Source organism: Chrysochloris asiatica, unplaced genomic scaffold (genome assembly GCF_000296735.1).
Source record: "Chrysochloris asiatica unplaced genomic scaffold, ChrAsi1.0 scaffold00630, whole genome shotgun sequence".
NCBI classification, from domain to species: domain Eukaryota; kingdom Metazoa; phylum Chordata; class Mammalia; order Afrosoricida; family Chrysochloridae; genus Chrysochloris; species Chrysochloris asiatica.
In genome coordinates this window covers 127,430-132,209 of record NW_006409148.1, presented here as the reverse complement: position 1 = coordinate 132,209, position 4,780 = coordinate 127,430, and the positions used below count along the sequence as shown (strand labels likewise).

At 41.4% G+C, this 4,780-nt stretch overlaps 1 pseudogene; it reads left to right on the top strand.

Annotated features, from left to right (window-relative positions):
• The first annotated feature begins 1,092 nt into the window (after window positions 1-1,092).
• The window catches only part of LOC102836069, a 57,177-nt pseudogene continuing 53,489 nt past the window's right edge, over window positions 1,093-4,780 (top strand).

The window sequence follows — 4,780 nt, the reverse complement described above, 5'->3', positions numbered from 1 at the left end:
GGTTTAGTTTCCCATTGGGGATGAGTTACCTGTTATGTAAGATAGGAGTAGTATAGGATGCATTCTGAGATACGGCCTCATGAGGGGGTATGAATCAAGTGACATCCCTTAACCACCTTATTGAAGTTTCATCCTTGCTTGAGTCTCAAAGGAGAGAGAAGACAGCAGAGAGAGGGTACTTTGCCAACACCAAGAAATGATGGGAGCAGGACCTATGACCCTGGAGTCCATATGTTGCAGACCATATAGGCCTGGTCAGAGGCTTGAGGCCCTATAGGTCCGAGTATAACAGATCTAGCCACTTGGCAGTTAATGGCAAATTGTTTTTCATCTTAATATCCAGTTATGTTTTATTAATTGCAGAAATGAAGCCCTTGATATCCACAGATAAATGTGATATTTTCCTAAAGCCGGACTGTAAAAGTTGCAAGGTCAAGCCTTTCTCCAAAGGATTAACTAAAAATATCTCAGCTACTTCACAGTTCTTTGTTCTACAGACAAAAAAGCCATCTTCCCTGAATCTCTCCCAAGTGTTAGCTTTTCAGCCAAGTTCCTGAAAACTTGGCTCAGGAAGCTGAAACAGCTGGACTCCGCCCAAGCTTTTGTCCTTACCTCTCACCTTCCCCCAACTGAGCTCAGGGGCTACAGATCTGTTAATTGAGTCTGAGAAACCAAGTTGCGGGCCTGGGATTCGAACCAGCGAAGTACGATGTAAAATTGCCTGAATGTCTGGAAAAGTAAGATTGACAGCTCTACCTTGTCTTGGTCACTCCTAGCTTTTTAAAAGTACCTCCCCTAAATAAAAGGAAGGCGCAGAACGAATCCAGGTGCATTACGACTGGCAAGGCGTGCGTTACAGCATGCAGGGGGCACAGTCCAGCCTTGCAACCATACTGCCTGTTTAGCTAAGATGTTTACTATGCAGGATATTATGGCCTTCATGGCTGAGATGTTTGCAACTCAGGATCTGCCTGATGCCAGTCCAGCATTCACTCTCATTTCTGAGTGTCTCTTTGTCTCTTTCTTTGCGTCTGTGTCTCTTTTGCTATCTCTATCGCCGCCAGGTATCTCTTCCTCATGAACCGAACCCTTATGTCGCGGCCGGTCCCCGACATCCATATGCTGAGAAATGTCTGGATCCAGAAACCAGCTCTAACAGCAGAGGTGGTGAGAGATGGCAAGAAGCAGCTGCCAAGAAGTGATGGCAGTGGAGGCAGGAGACAGTACAGGGAGCGAGAGAACTGAGCATCTCTGGGTAGGAGGCTTGCTGGCAAAGAACAGCACCTCTGGGTACTGCCATTCAGTATCCCCTTGTTCTGTTTGAATGACTGTTTCTTAGTCTATGTATAAGTTCCTCATGAACATATTTAAGTTTTCTGGAGTTTCCACTCTTTACAATGTTATCCATAGTTGGTTTTGATCCCCACAGTTGAAGCATTGCATAGTTAAGAAGTCCAAGTAAGTATCTTTTTGTATCCTCTGCTTTCAACCAAGATCTATTTGACATCAGTGATAATATCCCGTGTTCCATGCCCTCTTCTGAATCCAGGTTGATTTTCTGGCAGATCCCTGTTGATGTACTGTTCTAACCATTTTGGAATTATCTTCAGCAAAATTTTATTTGCATGTGACATTCATGATATTGTTCTATGATTTCTGTATTCCATTGGATCATGTTTCTAAGGAATAGGCACAAATATGGATCTCTTCCACTCTGTTTGCCACATAATTGTCTTCTAATGTCTTGGCACAGACGAGTGAGTGCCTCCAGCACACTGCTTCAGTTTGTTGAAAGATTTCAATCTGTATTCCATCAATTCCTGGAGCTTTGTTTTTCAGCAATGCCTTCAGTGCGGCTTGGACAATTTCCTTCAATACCATTGGTTCGTGATCACATGGTACCTCTTGAAATGGTTGAATATGCTTGGTATGTCCTATTTAATATTATGCTCCAAAGTTATTGTAAGTTATATTAAAGTTTTAAAAAAATATGTCATATTTAGAAATACAGTTATCTAAAATCTTGACTGACTTTATTTAGTTTTGTATTACTTTTAATTTTCCAATTAGGTCTTTCATTTTTAAAAGTGAAGTGTTATATGTTAACCATAGTGATGTTGTTGTTGTTAAATGCCGTCGAGTCGGTTCCGACCCATAGCAACCCTGTAGTGGGTTTCCGAGGGTGGAAATCTTTATGGGAGTAGAAAGCCTCATCTTTCTCCTGCGGAGCGGCTGGTAGTCTCGAACCGCTGACCTTAAGGTTCGCAGCCCGATTCGTAACCACTACACTACCAGAGCTCCTTAACCATAGTGATAGTGGTGGTTATGTGTTGTGGAGTCGGTTCTGATTCATGATGACTCTGTATAGGGTTTCCAAGGCTGTCAATCTTTATGGGAGCAGACAGCCTCATCTTTCTTCTGTAGAACAGCTGGTAGTTGTGACTGCTGAGGTTAGCAGACTCACCACTATGCTATCAGAACATCTTTCAGATTGTCATCTATAGAAAAATTCTACTCTACCATTCTCTCTAAACACTTAACCAAAGTACTTCAACAAAAATGGACTGTATGAGACTAATTTAAAGAAGTGGATATCATTGAACTAAACCAAGATTTGTAAAACTTTCATGAGAAATGGATCATTTTCACATTATTACAGATCCAAATTTGTTGTTATTGTCAAGTGCCATCGAGTCAGTTCCATGGCATAGTGACCCTGAATAAGGTTTCCGAGGAGTGGCTGGTGAGCTTGAACTGCCGACCTTACAGTCCATCACATTATCCTGCAGCACCATACCAGGACTCCAATCCCAAGTTACATGGCACTAAAATAACGTACATAAAACTTAAGAAGCAAAAGATTCCTATAAAGTTTCTGTGAAAAGACTCTTAATGCTCAATGTTTGATTTTCTAAATCTAAGAAACTTATTTTTCTTTTAATACAAAAGTCCATCGTTTCAATAACTAATACCACAACAATGACTACAAACCAGTCTATGACTTAAAACTTGGTACACACCAAAGTTTGTACTAAACATATTCAGAATAAGTTAAATTATTGTACCCATGAAAGCCAAAGAATAAATACTAAAATCACTATATACTAAATACTAAAATACTAAATACTAAAATAAATCACTAAATACTAAAATAAATAAACACACACTCAAGGGTAAGTTGCAAAGTGTTGTCATTAGAGTTCCAGTTCATATGTGCATGGGTTGTTGGGGACCAAAAGACTTACAGGCCTCATAGAACTTTAAGTCTGGGTCTAACCAGACAAAGTCTGCTTATCAACACAGCAGGGAAGGTAGCTTTCCCAAGGTCGCCTGTTTCACAGTAAAAGATAGACTTGTAACTATGCAAAACAGCAATGACTTGCAGAACCACCCTATATATACTCTGAGATTTGAAATAAACTTTGTCACTTGCCATCAGCTTGTGTCCCTTGCCTGTTCATTAATCCTCACCTCTCCTTTGGGAAACCCACGCAGTGGTCTGAGCAGGTCTCGGACACCGATAATGGGTTTATTCCAAACAAAACATTTTAAAACATGTCTCTGTGATCAGTGAATGGCTTCAGACAAGTTGTCTCAAGAATACATTTGTCTTAATCTCATTGTTGTTGTTGTTAGGTGCCATCAAGTGGGCACTGACTCATAATCTCATTAGATTGCCTTTAAAAAGAAAAAGTCCAATCAGAACAATGCCTTCTGAGGGATTCTACTGGGCCTGTTAAATTCAAGGCAGAGGTCAGCTTGCACAGACTGTTTTTTGGGAAGCAAAATGGGCAATTTTGGATTTTCCTAATGACACGTTCCACAGAACATTGACTCTCACATCTGGATGCCAAACTGACTGATTCGACCCTATGTTGGGACGACGGCCGCTTCCCCCTCCCCGGTACATGGAGGTGCTCAATGAAAAGCCGTCTGGAAACGTGTCCGCGGTGACACTTCCTCTCCCACGAGCTCCTCCAGTTCAGCATTTAATTCCTCCTCTCCAACGTTTGTCTCTTCAAGATCAAGCAGGTCCATGACCGGTGTATCCATCAGCGACTGGCTGGCTCAACTAAACAAGGACCACCACCCACTTGGGGACAATTGAAATGCTTAACTGAATGAGATTTGGGGACGTTAACTCTCATGGAGCTGAGACAACACCGGAAATGATCTTTGTTGCTATGCTTGCAGTCCTTGACTGTCAGGTATTGGTTGTGGTGGTAGATGACGTCTCTCATTGGGTGTATCTCCCTGACCCCCTGTTTATCACCTACACCATGGGATTCAGTGGATATCCCTATTTTTGTGAATGAAACCTATTTGTTGAGTGGTCAGTCTGAATCCTTTATACAATCAAAAATCAATAAAAAATTTTCATATTATGTCCTCAGTGCTTCACCCCCCAACTGCTTTATAGTTGATAATTCTTCCCTCATTACACTGTGTTTACCCATTGGCTATAAAACTTTAATCACCGATTCTCCCCATTCTGAACCCAACAAACGTGATTTGTGGACCATGTCCCTGCGAGTCCCTATGGTTAATACTACTTTTATAACTTCTTTCAATAAGTATCTTCTGTTCTTGTATCAAAGTATCTTCTGTTCTTGTAGCCTCTCCAGGCTGGTCTGCTTGTCCTTTCAAGTGGAAATGTCCCACCTCAGAAGAGTCTGGATGCTGGGGGATTTGTTTTGGCCTAAGACATGGTCTGAGTTGTGGGATGACATCAAGAACATCATACATGAAGAGAGCAAAAAGTCATTAAGAAGACAAGAAA